The sequence below is a fragment of the Equus quagga genome, chromosome 22 (assembly GCF_021613505.1).
Source record: "Equus quagga isolate Etosha38 chromosome 22, UCLA_HA_Equagga_1.0, whole genome shotgun sequence".
Taxonomy (NCBI): domain Eukaryota; kingdom Metazoa; phylum Chordata; class Mammalia; order Perissodactyla; family Equidae; genus Equus; species Equus quagga.
The window spans coordinates 8,846,777-8,866,578 of record NC_060288.1 but is presented as its reverse complement, the minus strand read 5'-3'; positions in this window follow the sequence as shown (position 1 = coordinate 8,866,578).

The window sequence follows — 19,802 nt, the reverse complement described above, 5'->3', positions numbered from 1 at the left end:
ACAACTGCTTTAGCTGTTCTTTTGATTCTGTACCCCATAAGGATTAGAATGAAGTAAAATCAGAGACCTTTTCACCCACTTTTTCTCTAATTAGAAAATTTTAGTAAATAAGTCATAGGTTTAGTCCTTACGTAGAATGGTTCAGCCCATGATTTTTGTTTGTGTGAGGTAATTTTAGTTCAATAAAAATAGCTAGTTGGTGTGTCAGGTCACTATGTATGAATACAGGTATACCTCATTTTATTGAACTTCGCAGATATATGTTTTTTACAGGACTCTTTACCAGCAAAAAGATTAGGACTAGCTGAAGGCTCAGATGATGGTTAGCATTTTTTAGCAAGGAAGAATTTTTAAATTAAGGTATGTCCTTTTATTAGCCATAATGTTATTCCACATTCAATAGACTACAGTATTATGTAAATATGACTTTTATATGCACTGAGAAACCAAAACATTCATGTGACTAGCTTTGTTGCAATATTCACCTTATTCCCACGGTCTGGAGCAAACTCACCACTTCTCCGAGGATGCCTGTGTAGTGGGCTTGAGTTTGCAGTTTGGTTTGGTTCCATTCTCTGGCATTATCTATTATTTCCTTTCCATTAGTGTTTGATTTCCAGGGCTTTTATAAATTATTTTTGGCTATTAGTGAAATTTACCTGTTCCTCTTGAAAGTACCATGTGTTCAGATTAAGGCACCAATTTTAAAACTATCTCATATAAAATCTTGTTTTATTCTTTCCCACATGATGCTTCTTTCCCTCTTAATATTGTTTCATTATAAGAAGTAAAGAGATCAAACGTGTTTGATGTGTGATAATTTATCTTAATATACTAGTCCTGCAATAATCTCCCAAGTCGATGTCAGAAGCTGTCCCAGTATCCTTAAAGAATAGAGGATGGAGGTGGGAAATGGAAGTCCTGACCTGGCGAGAGGCACGTACGAAGGCCAGGTGGAGCAATAATGCCCATTCTATGGAATTTTGCCATAAGGCCATTGCTTGCAAATTTTGGATCTTTAAACTCTTTGGTGCTCCTACAGCATTTTGTGTCTCTCTGTTCCCTTGACTTCCACCTCTGTGTCTACTCTCTGTAGACATTCACCCTCTGACTAGTGTTCTCAGTAGGCTTGTGATTATACTTGCTGCTTCAACACTCTTCCAAAATCTTCCCCTGTATCTGTTATTCTGAATTTTACCACTCCTATTATTCCATCTCTAGTCCCATTCTTTCCCAGACCCACTCAATTCACCATTACCATGGCTTGTACCAATTAAATGCTTTCACTACAAAAGCTGCTCAGATCTAGATTGTCTCACCTGGTGGGTGGGTCTTTACCCTTGGCTTAGTGTCTCATCCTCAGAGTATGACAACAGAAGAAATTACTATATTTGTATTTTTTTCTTAGGTGACATACTAGAAATATTACTGAAATATATTGTAACTCATTTCTGGTCCAGATTCTATTCTTGATGAACTGAGTAACCTTAGGCAAATAATCAATGAGGCGTGTGCATCCGAGTAACTTGTGCAACCTTTTCAATATACAAATTCTTCTGCTCAACCCTGGACCTATTGCATTGGAATCTCTGGAAGTGTAATAGCAGAAATATGTATTTGTCAGATACTAGACGATACTAATGTCTATCCTTGGGTCAGAACAACAACTTAGTTTTGATGTCTCAAATTTCCCTTCCAGGAATAGAATATTTCCTATCAAGAGCATTTATCTTTCAAGAATTCTGGAGAATCAGACAGAAGTGTTAAAAACTTGACTTTATATTTATCTAAAACAGATAAATTATTTTTTTCTCAGATGTTTATGCTACTTAGCTCTATTTTAGCCTATTGTGTCAGGAGATTATTGTGCCCAAACTTCAGGCTTATTTTTTAAATAAGAAACACAAAATTTGAGTTATCTGGAAGAGTAACCACAAATAATATTTTTTTTAAATACAAGTAATTCTTGCACAGATTTCTCAAAATCTCCAGGACTCCTTGTTAACTGTCATTAATGGCACATTTTATGACTTCTGAGTAACCGAGTTTCCCTCAAAAGACCAATGGGATTACACCTAGCATCATCCCTTTATATGGAATAATTGTTGTCTCATGACAATATAGCCTGCACTTCGGGGCATGAAAATTCTAAACAGAAAAAAATCACTAATGCCAGTAGAGCTGCTTGTTGGAAGTGGAGAGGAAATATTAAAGGGGAAGGAGAAGAATTAATTTATAATATACAGGGAAATTTGCATCAAGTCATTGGTTTCTGCTTAGTATAGTAGGTTTTCTCACTTACTACTCAAGTTGAGAATCTTTCTTCCTACAAAAAGACCAGGCAGTTTATATAATCTCTTCAACCACAACATCAGAAGGCGGAGCAGTGAAAGTTGTCATTGGACAGTAACTAGTCACAGTCATTTCGTAGTGAAGGCCCTGGAATAAATGGAGCTTTTAACACAAAACAGGAAATCAGAAGAGAGATAAACAGGGCTATGAATTTACACCTGATGAAGAATATCTATCTCGACGTCCAGAATTTTTTACAATTGCAAGTAGAAAGGCTGAGAAGTCTCTGTCTTTATTTTAAAAGACACAGTCATGGAAATAGCCCATTCTGGCAAAGATGAAGAACAACACAGATAGTTAACAAATAGCATGGAACCAAAATAAGGTCTGGAATATACTAAAGCAAAGGGAATTGACTTACAGATGCCCCTGACTAGGTTTACCATGTTCTTTAGTAGGCAAGATTCAACATCATATTGCACACTATATATAGTTTGCATTCTCTGTCTGTCTGTGCATCTTTAAGTTAATTGTTTGATAAACCGCATATTACTAATTTCATGATCTTTTTAAATCATTTTTTATAATCAATTTTGTTGTCATCTATATACATTTTGAATAAAAGAAACATTTAAAGGATGGCTATACCAGACTGGGTGGACCTAATTGGCAATTAAGCAAAACATAGAAAAAAAAAGTTCCAACATTTACAGAACAGTGGTTGAGCATTGTCAAATTTTAGTTTGCTTTCTTTCTTGGAGGGTAAATCCTACAAGAAAGTGAAGTCTTAGATGAGGAATAAAGTTGAGTTTCTCTCTGTAAATTAGTTCCCTCTTCTCTCCTTTCCTATCTCTCTTTCCCGCCCTAACTCCCTTCCTCCCTTCCCTCCTTTCTTAATTCCTTTCTTCTCTTCCTCCCTTTATCACCTTCTACATCTCTCCATTCTCACCAGAAATATATCTTGAGTAGCAAACGCAGTGAATATTTTACTTCTTTTCTTTATTTTCCTCTATGCCTAATGAAAAATGCCCAAAAAAGATCAATGTCAGTAGGTTCCTGCTACAGAGTCCAGTCTCGCCGCCCTGAAATGATGTTCTACGGTGCATAGCTTTGCTGAGTTGGACACACACTGCAGCACTAAGATAACAGGCTACTCAGACGATACTGTCTGGTGAACTGAAGTGAGGCAGCTGCAAGTAAGAAGGGTGAAAAAACACTTTAAAGATGTACCGAAGCATGGAGATGAGCAATCTGGTGTAGCAGAAGCTCCTAGGAAATGGCTGAGGCAGACAGAGAGAATGGCCTGGTATTTAGAAATTGAAAACTAGATTTCGGCTGAATATGAGTCTATAGTAGTTGATACTAAAACTCCATAGGACTGATTGTTTTTTAAGGTGGAATGCTTTCCTAATTCTCAATCTCTATAACCAATACCAGGATCACCATAAGTAGTGCTAGTCTTGAAAAAGCAGGGCAATTTGAATGATAGCTAAATACGTTACCCAAGTGACTTAAGAAAAAGTATGAGCTACATTGCTTTGGAAATGTTGAGAAACAGCAGGCTAATCCTATGAAGAGTACTTTCATTTTTTTGTTTCATAGGATACACCAAGTTGTGCTTGACCTCAAATTTGATTAGACAGACAGATAGATACAGACAGACTGACATACATAGACAGATATGGGAGAAGCGTATGTAGAAGATTGGGAATTATGGCCAAGTACTCTGAAAACTCAGTCAGAATGATGGACTCTCCACTCCAAACACTAGGAGGACAGTTTTGTAGGGGATAGGAAAGTACATGGAACTAAGGGACAGGCAACGAACTTGTGCCCAAGGGCAGGGCAGAGGGTACAACTTGGAGCATGATAGTATGTGGCGTATGTTAACTTGCTTTCTAAGTCAAATTTAGAGGAGTTGGGAGTTGTAATAAGTTCCTTAGAGCCTATTTTTTTTCTTTTCTTTCTTTCTTTCTTTTATTTTTTTGTGTAAGGAAGATTGGCCCTAAGCTAACACCTATTTCCAATCTTCCACTTTTTGCTGAGGAAGACTAGCCCTGAGCTAACATCTGTACCCATTTTCCTCTAGTTTGTGTATGAGAGGATGCCACAGCATGCCTGGATGAGTGGTGTGTAGGTCCTCACCTGGGATCCGAACCTGTGAACCCCAGGCAATGAAACAGAATGAGCGAACTTAATCATCATGCCACAGAGCCCACCCCCTCAGCCTATCTGTTTCCAAAGAGGAGTACAAGATTATAGTTTCCACATGAGATTCAGGGAGACAGTATTCTGTTCTCTGTCTTGTGTGTTCAAGTAGATGATAGATAGCCAGAATTCTTTTTTAAAAAACTTTAGAGTAGATCTTTAAAGAATAAGAACATTTCTCTTGTAACCTCAATAACATGGTCACAGTGACACAATTTAGTAATCCCTTAATATTATCCCTGTCCTGGTCATATTCAAATTCCTTCAATTGTTTCAAAAATGTCTTTGCAGTTGAGCGTCCAAACCAGAATCAATCAAGGACCATGCATTACGTATGGTAACACATCCAGTCATTCTCCTTGCTCTAGAAGAGTTTTGTTTCCCTTTTTTTAATGGCGGAGAATCTATTTAAAAAAACACACAACAAACGAATAAAACCCTACTCTGTTATCCTGCAGCATATCTTAATTTCTAGATTAGTCTGTTTATTTCCTCGTAGTGTGAGTTTTTTCTCACTTCTGTTTTCTGTATTTCTGATACTTTGGAAATTAGCTCTAAAGTCTTGAGTTAAAATTAAGAATTTATAATTAGAATGTGTTAGAGGTGATATTGTATACCACATATTGCATCATGTCTAAGGACACAAAGCAACTAAATATCTCGTCATTAACAAAGTTAAATCTGAGCGCTGGATTAGAGATATGACAGCCGCAGCCCTGTACTACTCACATATTTTTCTCTTTATGACCAGAGAGTAACAGGTTTGGTGCAACTTTACCCACATACAATTATACAACTCTCAAAAATTCACCTAATGGGTCAAGAGGTACAAACTCTCAGTTATAAGAGAAATGAGTACCACAGATGTAATGTACAAGATGATGACTATAGTTGACATTGCTGTATGATATATAGGAAAGTTGTTGAGAGAGTAAGTCCTAAGAGTTCTCATCACAAGGAAAAAATGTTTTTTCTTTTTCTTTTTATTGTGTCTGTACGAGATGATGAATGCTAATTAAACTTACTCGGTAATCATTTCACAATATATGTTAGTCAAACCATTATATTGTGCGGTGATGTTTGCCAATTATATCTCAATAAAACTGGGGGGAAAAAGAAAAAAATTCATCTAATGGTTTTAACACCAAATGATAATCAATCCTTCCCCAAATAAAAAATTTTATTAATGATTGAAAAATAGTGATTTTCGATTTCTACCATGCTTTCTCTATGATTAACCATCCTTTTTTTTTTTTAAGTAGAATTTTCCCTCAATAGCTATGGTTAATTTAGTTCCCTGAAATGTAGTTTCTAATGAAAATATGGGATATTTATTTTTCCCTTAATTACAAATTTTAAAGTAAATAGTTGGTTTAATGCCATTACATATTCCTCCAAATATTGGTCCAAGAGTATAGCATAGGAATCAAAACTTAGACTCATATAATTATTGATTCACACAAGTAAAAAATGCCTTTTGCAAAGAGGATTTTAAAGTTCTGGCCAGAAAACACAGTGAAGTTGAGACATAAAAGCACAACGCAAAATTCAGCCAATTAAAACTGCATTTTGGTTGTCAGATTACAAATACAGGACCTAGCTAGGAGAAAAGATCAATATATACTAATAACCATAGGATATATACTTTAAATATTATATTTATATAGAGTGGCCATAAGCCCTAGCTTGCCTGGGACAGTCTGAGTTTATACCTGATGCCTTGTATGATTATTAATGGCACCTCCTTCTTCTCTCAAAAGAGGTCCTTGGTTGGAGGATAAATTATATTCCCACCAAACATCTGCATACTTTTTGCCAACTAAATCACTTATGTAAAGTGTAGTCCCTTAGGCTTAGTTTAGGGCATGTATTCTTAAGGGATGGTAGTGGGCAATATTATCTACAAAGGAAAGAAGAAGTTTGGGTATGCAGAGAAAAATTCTGGAGATGACAATGATGTGTGACTCTTAATGGAGAGTTGCGGGCGTTTTGGAAAAAAATTACAAACCCTCCTTAGGGGGTTGATGATGAACAGACGATTGAGAATGATTGGAGTCCTACTGCTTTGACCTGTCTGAAATATTTTTGAAATGCATCAAATGTTTATGATTGCATGATCTTTCGACTCATGTTCATTCTTTAGCCTATGTCACTAAAGGGACGGTCCTCAAGGAGGGATAAGTGTTTGTTTAAAAATTATCAACAAAAGGAAAGAAAAGAAGTAGAACTTATTTAGCACCATTTTCTGTCCAGTACATTACATAAATCATGTTTCGTATCTTCACAACAATGCTCTGAGGGGAATCGTTATTGTCTCCTACTTTTAGCTGAGAAAAGTGTGGCTCAGATAAAGTAATGTGCCAGATCTCCCACAATTCATAATAGGAATGAGCCTGTTTTGAGTATTCCAATTTGTACCTACTCATTATTATGATCATTTTAAATAAAATTTCCTTAGACATTTTTCAGTTGTGCACAACTCCTAGTCTCTCTTTCTCTTGCTCTCCATTCTTCTTCTCCTTCTCCTCCTCATCCTTTTACTTCTGCTGTTTTATAATTCAATGAGGTATAATGGAAATACAATAAAAGAAGAAGTGTACAATATGATGGATTTTAACATATATATACACCCTTGAAACCACCACCACTAACAAACGTTTTCATAACCCCCAAAAGCTCCTCATGCCATTTTGTGATCCAGCCCTTTCTCACCACTGTCTCCACGTGGTCCTTCTCCTTTTTGTCATTATGAAGCTGTTTTCATTTTAAAGAATGTTATATGAATGGAGTAACATAGTAAGTACTCTTTTTGACTGTTTTTTTACTCAACGTAATTTTTGAGTCATCGATTTTCTTTATATGTCTGTAATTTCTTCCTTTTTATTGCTGAATAGTATCCCACTGTATGAATATACCACAATTCGTTTATCCATTTCAGTTTTAGGCTACAAATAAAGTTGCCAGGAGCATTTTGGTACAAGTTTTTTTTTTGGTGAAGAAATTCTTTCATTTCTCTTGGGTAAGTACTTAAGAATGGATTTTCTGCATCGTATGATAAGTAGGTGTTTAACTTTTAAGGAAACTGCAAACTTTTCCAAAGTGGTTAATTATTTTACCTTCTCACCAGTAGTGCTTAAGAGTTACAATTTTTTCATATCCTTGTCAGTTCTTGGTGTTCTCAGACCCTTTAATTTTAGCCATGCTAATGGGTGTGTAGTAAAATAGCATTGTGTTTCAATTTGCATTTTTTTGATGACTAAAGATGTTGAGCGTCTTTATCTCTATTTATTAGTCATTTGTATTTCTTCTCTGGTTAAGTATTTGTTCAAACCTTTTATGATTTTTTAAAATGGGGTTATTTGTCTCATTGAATTGCAAGCTTTTTTTTTAGTAAGATTAGCCCTGGGCTAACTGCTGCCAATCCTCCTCTTTTTGCTGGGGAAGACTGCCCCGGAGCCAACATCCATGCCCATCTTCCTCTACTTTATATATGGGATGCCTACCACGGCATGGCTTGCCAAGAGGTGCCATGTCTGTACCGGGGATCTGAACCGGCAAACACCGGGCCGCCAAAGCAGAATGTGCGAGCTTAACCGCTGTGCCACAGGGCCAGCCCCTGAATTGCAAGGTTTTTAATATAACATAAAAAATACATATACATATATGTTTGTTTGTTGTTGTTTTTGGGTCTTTTGCATTTTCATATAAATATTAAGCTTGTTGATTTTCACAGAAATGTCCACTAGATTTATATTGAAAAGTCCCAGCCTTTTAGCAGCCATAAATTCCTACGTGTAAACCAGTTTCTTAATACTTAAGTTTTACATGAACTCCAATTTGTGTTGACAAGCTGCTTTGAAAACCTCTGGTAAATGCTAGCTCTAACAGGCACAGATGCAGGCTTTAGCAGTCAGTTTTCAGCCTCCAACTCATTGAGGCACATTTTCAACTACGTTGAGACCTCGGTAGTTAAAGTAACTTCTTTAAAGCAGAAAAGTGATACATTGGAAGTTAAGATTGTTATCACAGCACATTAATTTTTTTGCATAAATTCGTTTATTCTAGACTTTAAGAACTCAGTTTTCATAATTATTCAATAAATATAAACTGAAAGAAAAATTCCACCAGGATCCCAGAAGCAGAAATAACATTACGATGCTAATACAGTCAGTAGGAGGCCACAGTAATCCAGATTATCATACATAACTGTCTCATGGAAACTAATTTGACTTTTATTGTGCTGTGAAATTAAATTATTACATGATCTATAGATTATTGAGCCCTCTGGCAAGGCTGGAGAGTGAGATGCTGTGCTGCATCTTTTCCTTTGATGGTTGCAAGGTTTTTAAAGCACTTTACACATTAAGAGTGAGTAAAGAAGACTATAATATTCAGAAACAACACAATGACTAAATAAATTACTTGCCAGAAACCATAAGTATGGCAAAAATAATGCAACAAACAAAGAATTTCCTCATTAACCATGTGCATCCAATGAAGACGAGACATTGAAAAGAACTTGCATGTGAGAGCTATAGAATTATAAAGACGGCATTGTTCTTCTGACAGGCTTGCCTAGGACAGTGCCCCCAGATGATGCCTAAGCAAGCCCCTAACAGACTTGGAATATTCCGGGGAATTTGTCATCTTACTCAGTGGTGGAAACAATGCTGTGACCATGGAAATTCTGACTTTGAAACCACTGGAAATGGTGCAATAGGATTAAGGATATTGTTTAAGACAGAGTTTAGGGCAAAAGAGACGACACGTGTTTGGAGATAATAAAGTCTTCTTGTTATGGGAATTGCATTTAAACATTACAGGGAACATACTTTTTGTTACAGGAATTGGCATTTGAATCATAATTAATATATTAACAGCAATGGTTCAAATTAATACCAAAAGCTAAAATTTCATGTCATTTTGGAACTCTTTTTGGACCCACCTCCTAACCTACCAGGAATTCAGACCCATTTAGTGACTATGTTAGTACTTGGATACAATCCTCCACACTGCTCCAAGTTCTAAAACCATCCAGGGTGACTTCAACATCGTTGCATAGCCTGGCCTATCAGTCTTTTGTTGTCTCATCTCCAAAGACATTTCCTTCCACTCCACTTTGCTCACCTGCTCCCAAAACAGTTCAGGCCACTACCTGAACTTGCTCCCTATCAAAAATTACAAATTCAAGAATATCAGCTTATAACTACAACTTTCTCTCCTTCTAACTTTTTTTCTTCATTTATTCCTGCTGCAGGCCTTTCAGCTCATCTAGTTTTCTTGCATGTTAAACCCTTTACATTCTCCCAGGCCTCCAGCTCTCTACTTTCCCACTTTCCTCCATCATTTAGCTAAAGTTCTATGATTTGTTTTGGCAATATTCTTGCTCCACTGTTTTTTATCACTCCTTACAGCCAGACATCAACCAGGAAGACCTCTATTGTCTTTTTTCTCCACGATTGCTCCCGAGTAGCCCAGCACTACTTGGTACAAAAAGGCAAACTGGTTCCATGAACATTTAGAATCACCAGCTTCAAATGGCTCTCACTATATCTCTGGTTGACTTGTTCTCCCACTTTCTATAACAACTAGTTCACACTTACTTCATTGTCCTTAAAATTAAATCCATCCTTTCTTCTCTCACTGTGACTTGATAATTGCTTCCAGTTTTCTAGAGCAATAGAAGCAACCAGACAAAAGCTCTCATTTTTACAATAACAAATATCCAATTCCTACTTTTGCACCTATTCTATCCCCCTTTTCTCTGACAAATAGAGACACCATCCCTCCTCTTGTCTGAGGCCAAACAGTTCATCCACCTGTTCACTGGATTCCGCTGGCTGATCACTTCTTAAAAACTCAGAATATTGATAACTTCTCTTTCTGTGTACATTCATGCATCACTTAATGATGGGGATATGTGCTGAGAAATGCCTCCATAGGTGGTTTTGTCACTGTGTGAACGTCATAGAGTGCACTTATATACACCTAGATGGTATAGCCTACTACACACGTAGGCTGTATGGTACTAATCTTATGGGACTACCATCGTATATATGGTCTGTTGTTTACCAAAATGTTGTTATGCAGTGCATGACTGTATTTATTTGCTTCCTAAGCTCTAACCTTTTCTTTGATACTTAAATATGCTGAAATATCTCCCATATGAATAAAAACTCTCCCTAGATCCCCAAATCCTTCAAGCTTCATCCCCTTTGTTTCCTCTCTTTCACTGACAAACTTCTAATCTCACAGTCTTCATTCCTAACCTGTTATTCAGACAAAAAATCTGAAATCTCGTGTCTTTCCCAAACAGTGCATTGAAAAAGTTGTTACTGGATCCCTCAATGAAAGCCTTGTTACTTGACTTCTTAGCAGCATTTGACAGAGCTAACTACTTCCTCCTTCTTAAAATGCTCTTCCATTGGCCTCTGGAACTTCTTATTTTAGTTTTTTTCCTGTCTCTCTGGTCACTCTCTCTATGCTTCTTAAAAAATTCTTCCTCCTCTACAAAGGAACTAAATAATTCATTTCCTTAAAGTTCAGAATCTCACCTTCTTATCACTCTATAATATTACTTGGGAATTTATCCACCCAAAGCTTTTGAGTAGTATTAATAAGCCAATGGCCTTCAGCCAGCGCCTCTCTTCTGAGCTCCAGACTCATGTATATAACTATATAACTGGATACCTACTACCTCCACCTGGATACCTCAAATATACTTTAAATACAATATAACCTAAACTGATTTCATGATTCCTGACCAGAGACAGGGGGAAAAATCTGGTTCTCTTTCAATTTCTGTTATCTCAGTATAATAGTGTCATCATTCATCCAGATACATAAACCAGAAATCTTGGGGCAACCTTGACTCTGTCTCTTCATCAACCTACACTTCTCATTCATTACCAAGGTCCATTCAAAGCCTCGCTACTATGAATATCTTTCAAATTTTATCCCTTCTATCTTAGTGGTCACAAGCTTAGCCCAAGCTGCTGTCCTCTCATACCTGGAGCCCTGAAAGAGCCTATTACTGGTCCTTCAAATCTGTAATTCATTTTCCAAAATGAAGGTTAATTGATTATTTCAAAATATAAATACAATTGTGTTCCCCTAATCATATTCCTGTCTAAAACCCTCTAGTGTTTCCCACTGCTCTAAGGATAAGGAAAACAGAAAGCTCTCATGGGACCATATGGTCTAGCTCCTGACTACCCCTGAAGTGTCTTTCTACATATTCTTTGCCTCACTCTCTGGAATCTTCCTACACTAGCCCTCTTGAAATTCCCCCAAAGGGCCAAGTTCCTATAATAGGAACTTGACAAGTGCAGTTCCATACCTCTGTATACCCTTCCTCTCTTTGTTATTAAATTAATTCATAATCACCCTGACCTCTATGCAGACACCACTTCCTGAGACAAGCTTTCTGTGGCTCATATGCTAGACCAGATTCCTTTCCTTCCAAGAACCTACCTCACTTCCATCTGTACACAGTGTCATTAGTTACTTCAGTCTGTTTCCTATCTCATCTCCACTATCACTCACAACCAGATGCTCCATGACGCTTGGACAGAGTCTATGTAGGACTTTCCTTTAGTAAAGACTCAATACTTATTTTTTGGTCGTTGAACAGATAGGTGGATGGAAATATGAATGGATGGATGAATAAACAGGAAATTTTAAAGAGCATACAGCATATTCAAAATATGAACAATAAACTAGAAGACAGGATTTTTTCTATTTTCTTTATTTCTCATGTTTCTTATATTTCAATAAAGTAAAATCTATTAGTGACTTTTTAATCTCTTAGATTTTTTCTAGTTAAGAAAAAAATTGGATTCTTTGATTTTTTTTTACCTTAATCTTTGGGCTTTTTATATTAATCCAATATGACAGAATAAATTTCCATCTCCCAAACCACCTAGTTTTCAATTCAAAACTCATCATATCCCACAGCAGGCAAAAAACCTTAGTATTTAGTCTAATGAGAATAGTTTCCTTTTACGCAAATGTTTGATGTTCAGTAACAGCCATGCTCTTAAAAAGGGAATTGTGATTATTTATTTTAATTGATTTCAATAAGTGTCACATACCTACCGTGTGTCACAGTGTTTGTGAGAATACAGAAATGAGCAGGACAGATGCTTGTTCTGCTGGTATGAAGTTGTTAACAGAAAAGCTGGTGTTCCAGAGATAACAGTGATGTTTGGAGTCATGATTATCGTTTTATTGTAACATTTAATTACTTTGTTGCTTGAGTTTCCTGGGCCTTTCAAAACACTAATCCAATAAATAATATTGACCAAGAGTGGCCCCTTGATAGGACAATCCACACTCACAATAATGATTTTAATAAATTTGGGAATCCTCAAACAGAATGGGCAAATGATTATACGTGACCAGAGAAAGATAAACACAAGTTTAATTAATGAACATTTCTAACAGTCATTCACTCTTCATGATAAGTCTTTAGTCTAAAGCCTATATCATAGCAGCAAAATAAAAACATAATAATGTAAATTATTATTATAAAGAACCCTGGGGGGGACAGAAAATATAAATAATATCCTTAATACCACTAAGCATGAAACATAGTGCCTCACTGTTTGTTTAAGCAAATTATATTTTGACAAGAGTAGAAATTAAAGAAAAAATGGTTGAAAAATCTCAATATTAGAAAACTGGAAAGAAATACATTGCCTATAGGATGACGTTTCTCCCAACATTTGCTGCTTTTTTTTTTTTTTTAAAGATTTTATTTTTCCTTTTTCTCCCCAAAGCCCCCTGGTACATAGTTGTATATTCTTCGTTGTGGGTCCTTCTAGTTGTGGCATGTGGGATGCTGCCTCAGCGTGGTCTGATGAGCAGTGCCATGTCCACGCCCAGGATTCGAATCAACGAAACACTGGGCCACCTGCAGCGGAGCGCACGAACTTAACCACTCGGCCACGGGGCCAGCCCCCCAACATTTGCTTCTTAACACTATATTCCTTAAAGCAATGATTACCATTTCTCTAGTTTTTACCCATTATTATTTTAACATCGATTGAGACTTTGATATATGCTAGAGAGACACTGGGCTAAGACCTGTCTATATATCACTTCTTTTAACTCTAGAAAATTTATGAACCAGGCACAGCTATTATCCCATTTTGGTAATGAAGGAAATTGAGGTGCAGATAAATTAAATAATTTATTCAAGGTCATATAGCTAGACTATCTGACTTCAATGCCCTTATTTATTTCTGTATACTCTCTTCCAACAAAATGTTCTTAAAAATGAATTAAAATTCAAATAAATGAATAAAGCACAGATTTCAGAAGGAGGAAGGCACATAGCTTAGAAATCAAATAAAAGAGTCCAAATTCTAAAATGTTGGAGGAATCCCAGGCTTCTTCCTTTCCAATGAAAAGAGAATGGTCATCTAGACAAGATCAAAATGGGCAGTCTCTGTTCTAAATGACTCAGTGGATCAGAAGCCTCTTAACTGGGTTTTAGTAATTATCTTTTTCTTACTTTTTCCTTTTCCAAAGTCCTAACTGAATTTGTGGGGGCACTAAATCAAACTTTCTGGGCCTTTTCTTTCTTTCTTTTTTTTTTTTTAATGAGTGTTACCTTTTGCTGTAATTCTGAGGTTGATCACCTGTGATGGGGCAAGGGAAAGCGTGTTAAGTGGGTGGAGCGACACACTGCTGAGAACTTGAAATTGGAGCGAGTCACAGCGAAGAGAGGGTGAACTTTAATCACTTGGTCAGGCCTGCATTAAAGGGCAAATTCACATTTGTCACAGAGAGTGCTTTCATCATTCAGAGGGGCAGTCCTGAAAAGGACAACTTTCTGGAGATGAGAATGGGGGAGGCGAGAAGGTCACCGGCTGTAGTTAACTGGTTATCTGTTTTAGCTACTACAGCGGCATGTGCCGAGGTTTTCAGATCAACCAATTTTGTCTTTCACTTTTTATTTCTTTATGGTCAACAGTGAACTTTGGTGCTTATGAGGCATGGAAGAGAATGCTGATTGAAGATTAATCTACTTAACCCGCCTGGCATTTGTGTGTGCTCTCATTAACTACTTGCTCATTTTCGCAAAACAAAACACTACACACACATGCACATGAGTGTTTACAGGTATATTTTATACTGCAGTCTTCTGAACATGGCAGCTGATGACTGCAGTGTGAGGAAGGAAGGGAGAGAGGGACACACGCAGTGCTTACAATGCAGCCTGTGTATGATTTCACATTGAAGATTTGGCTTACTCCTTTTAAAAATGTCCTTTGTTTATCTCACTATGGGGACACTTTCATAACACTTAAGTCCCAGACTCACTGTGTCCCTACCACTGTTCTCTTTTTGCTCCTTCCTCTGCCATTTCTTCTTTCTCCTTTTCCTCTCCCCTTCAGGGACCGGAGAAAAAAAGCGAAAACAGCAACAGCAGCAACAACAAAAAGCAGAAAGGAAGACGGGAAGAAGGAAGGAAAGAGAGAGGGAGGAAGAAGGAAGTGAGAGACGAGAGAGAGAGAGAGAATATAAAATTGGACAATGGCCAGATCTTATATGAAAATAGAATTCTGACCCACAACTTACAGCAATCTGTGCAGAAACCAAACTCCTCATCCACACTAAGCAGCCCAGGAAGCCAGCCTACAAGGCAGACTTGTAGGAAGTCAGACCACTATCTCTAGAAACAATCCAGGAAGCTAAACAATAACTTCTGTAACAATCAACCCCAAATGGCCAGGATTTGATTGATAACTGACAGCTTCTCTAATTTTTGTCTCCAAACTTTTGTCCCTGCTTCCAAGTTAGGACCAAACAGAGAAAGCCAAATACGCATCCCTAACCAGTTATATAGGATGCCCCACTTTAGTTAGCCCGCCCACAGCTTCCTTATGCTGACAGCCTCCAATTACAGCACACCTGAGCCTTCCCTTTCTTCTATCGTTAAACTTTCCCCTGCCTGCCTTTGAGTCTTTGCCAAAACACAAGTGACAGTGGCTGACTCCCTTGCTGTAGCAAGCTTTGAATAAATAGCCTTTGCTTTTCTCATTTGGTTAGTCTTTCTTTATTTCCGTAGGAAAAAGAAAGAAAGAGAAAGAAAAGAAAAAAATCTCATGACTAATTGTTACCTTTTTATTTTTGTTTACATTATCTACATGTCCAAATAAATTACAAATTTCTCGAGGGTAAGGACTCTATTTTGTACAACTTTGATCCCTCAGCACTCCTAACTAAAGGTTTTTAATGTAGTAGATGAGGTTTTTCTATTAATATTAAATGGAGTAAAACACCGTAGCAATGTGCAGATCAAAAGAACCTTAGAGGAACTTTGATATAACATCTATTTCCAATGGGAGAGCTGAACTGTAAAAATGTAAAGTCTACAGCTCAAAACGCACAACTAAACAGTAACTTTACAAGACTCCTGAACTTTGTTTTTTCCCGCTACATCTTGCTGTTTTTCACACTTAAAACAAGCTCTGAACATATATATAAGTTATATTAAAGAATGTATGCATGCCTTTATTGCTCACATATATCAATAAATTTTTTCCTAAAATGGGGAAAATCACACCCTAATTTATTATTTGAAATAAAAACTAGTATTTTAGACATTATGATTTATTTAAAATGGCTTTTGTGGCCATGTGGTTAAACTCCTGTTTTCAACTAAAACCTACTGAAATAACAATAATGAAGATGATAGTAACAATAATAACATTGTTATATAGCTAAGAAGTATTAAAAAGGAATAAAACCACAGGAATACTAAAAATAGTAGGAAAAAAGGAGTCATTGGATAGGAGATTTTGACCCATTTCTATAAGACAGAAAACCAATAAGACCAATGTAGAAAGTTACTAAGGACGCCAAAGAGCTTTTGTTTATGAAGTAATATTTATTTATATTTATCACATAATAAAATTAAAACAGAAAATATTAAAATACTATGCCTTGATTTATTTTAATATAGCAATAATAAATCCATTAAATTAACGTAGAGAGTAACTTGATGAAAAATAATTATATTTTCCAAAATAAATTAGTGAAAAGAGTGACATTACATTTTTGGAAGTATCTTTTATGCTTGGCTTAATAGAAGACAACTGGGTTCTCATATTTGCTTCTGCATTTAATCTGTTAGGCCATTTTTTTTTTTGGTTGTTATATATGAAGAAAAGCTGCCCTCCCACAGGCATATAATTGGAGAAGGGAAGAGTAATTTAACAGTCTTTTTAGATCATTATAGATAATCTTCATTTTTACTACACCAAAACTCAAAATTGGTCATTTAAAAAATCTAGTCTCAATGTAGAATCTAAAAGTATATCAATGAACTTTTCATACGTCATCACATTAAAATCTGTTGGTCTATCTTGCAATATGAATAGCTTTTTTATTCATGAATAATTATACAACATATAAATGAATCATTTAGAAAACATTGCCTCAGAGAGTTATGCAGATCTTCCAAATGTTAACACATTTAATTATATTGTAATAAAAATCATATTTGTAAATATGATCACTCCTCTGCTCAGACAAGTCTTTTATTATCTGGAGCTGGTGAGCTATGGTGGTGGGTACAAGTTTCCCAAAATTCTAATTTTAACTCGAAACTAAGATTTTGTCATTAGCAATCAATTGCTTTCCTCAAAGTGACAGATTCATTTTGCTTGTCTTTGAGGAAAATGTCTGCCAAATGCCTAAATCTGTATAATCCTAGTTTGACCATATTTTAGGATGGTTGAGGAGACATACAGGCTAGCGTTAAGAGCATCTTCTCGTGTGATGTATACTGAGATGCTAAGAAACCCTTTTTAAAGTTGGTAGAACAAGGAACAGGAGGTTAGGAATAATATTTATAGTTGCACATATAACTATGAGTAAAATTAAAAAGTAAAAAAAAAAATTAAAAATAGGGCAAAGGAAGGAAAATAGTAAGTAAACATTCTCATGTGTCCCAGTGGAGTTATGTGGTCTGAAATTGGTTCCTCCAGAATGGAGTTCTAGAATGTTACTTAGACTATAGTGATCTTCAGGTGTAGATGTGAAAACAAAAACAGCAGAAGTAATTTATCCCAGGGAATGAGGCTAGAAATTGAGGAAGGAACAGGAAACTTCAGTTATTAACTTCATTTCATTCTAAACTACTTACTTTAAAATAAAGAGCTCATGATTTTTCTTTTTTTTCCAGGTGTACATCATTCTATTTCAATTTCTGTGTACATTACACCATCTTCACCACCCAAAGACTAATTGCCATCCATCACCACACACATGTGCCTAATCATCCGTTTCACTCCCCTCCCTCCCCACTTCCCCCATGGTAAACACCAATCCAATCTGTCTCTATGTGTGTGTTTGTTTTTGTTTTTATCTTCTATTTATGAGTAATATCATACGGTATTTGACTTTCTCCCTCTGACTTATTTCACTTAGCATAATACCCTCAAGGTCCATCCATTTTGTCACAAGTGGCCAGATTCCTTGTTTCTTATGGCTGAGTAGTATTCCATTGCGTATATATACCACATCTTCTTTATCCATGCGTCCCTTGATGGGCACCTAAGTTGCTTCCAAGGCTTGGCTATTGTAAATAATGCCACAGTGAACATAAGGGTCTGTGTACCTTTACATATTTGTGTTTTGACTGTCTTTGGATAAATATCCAGCAATGGACTAGCTGGATCAAATGGTAGTTCTATTCTTCATATTTGAGGAATATCCACTCTACTTTCCATAGTGGCTGCACCAGTTTGCACTCCCAACAGTAGTTTATGAGAGTGTCGTTTTCTCCAAATCTCTCCAACAACTTGCTATTTCTTTTCTTTTTAATTATAATCATTCTGATGGGCATGAGTGCTGCTGAGACTGGCTAGGCAGAGAGCCGAAGGAGCGGATGGAATTAATAGGCAGAACACAATTTATATATCCAATGCGGCAGGGGACCATCAGCTTCAAAGACTGAGATGAGGTCCCTCGGATCGCCACATATTTATTTGCAGGCAAAGAATCACAAGCATGTACAATAGCAGGAAATCATGCCTACAGGGACACACAAGCCAAAGCCCAAATGTTCTATTTTTCATTGCTCCAGCCTTATCCCAGGTCATTCCCTTGGGGAGTATCTTAAGAACAATCAGCAAGGTATGCAGGCAGTGTTCCAATTCCTGCAAGGGCCTGGCGTTCCTAAGCCCCTTGCCTTCATGCTCGCTAACATACTCCCCTCCAGCCTGAGTTTCCAAAGCACAAGCAATCTGGTATAATAATTATGAAAGTCAGCAGATCACATATCTCCCAGCCACCCATTTGGAATTTATTTTTCCTAGGCTTAAAGCCTACTAAGAATGCTGCTATGATCTCCTGCAGCACATGAGGTGATATCTCACTGTAATTTTGATTGGCATTTCCCTAATAATTAGTGATGTTGAACATCTCTTCATGTGCCTGTTGGCCATCTGTATATCTTCTTTGGAAAAACTTCTGTTCAGATCTTTTGCTCATTTTATTTTTGCTGGGAAAAATTGGCTGTGAGCTAACATCTGTGGCGCCAGGCCAGCTATTGGCCATTTTTTAAATGAGTTGTTAGTTTTTTGTTTTTGAGATGTCCAAGTTCTATATTTATTTTTAATATTAACTCTTTATCAGATAAATGGTTTGCGACTATCTTCCCCCAACTGTCAGGTTTTCTTTTTGTCTTGTCAGTGGTTTCCTTTGCTATGCAAGAAACTTTTTGGTTTGATGTAGTCCCATTTCTTCATTTTTTCGGTTGTTTGCCTTGCCCAGTCACACATATTACTTGAAAATATGCTGCTAAGACTGATGGCAAAGAGCATACTATATTTTTTTCTATAAGTTTTATAGTGTCAGGACTTACATACAAGTCTTTAATCCCTTTTGATTTAATTTTTGTGTATGGTGTGAGATAATGGTCTACTTTCATTCTTTTGCATGTGACTGTCCAGTTTTCCCAACACCATTTATTGAAGAGTCTTTCCTTTCTCCATAGTATATTCTTGGATTTCTTGTCAAATATTAGCTTTCCATAGACGTGTGGGTCTATTTCTGGGCTCTCAATTATGTTTCATAGATCTGTGTGCTGTTTTTGTGCTAGTACCATGCTCTTTTGATTACTATAGCTTTGTGGTATATTTTGAAATCAGAGAGTGTGATATCCCCAGCTTTGTTCTTTTTTCTCAAGATTGCTTCCACTATTCGAGGTCTTTTCTTGCTCTATATAAGTTTTAGGATTCTGTGTTCTATTTTTGTGAAAACTGTTGCTGGAACATTGATAAAAA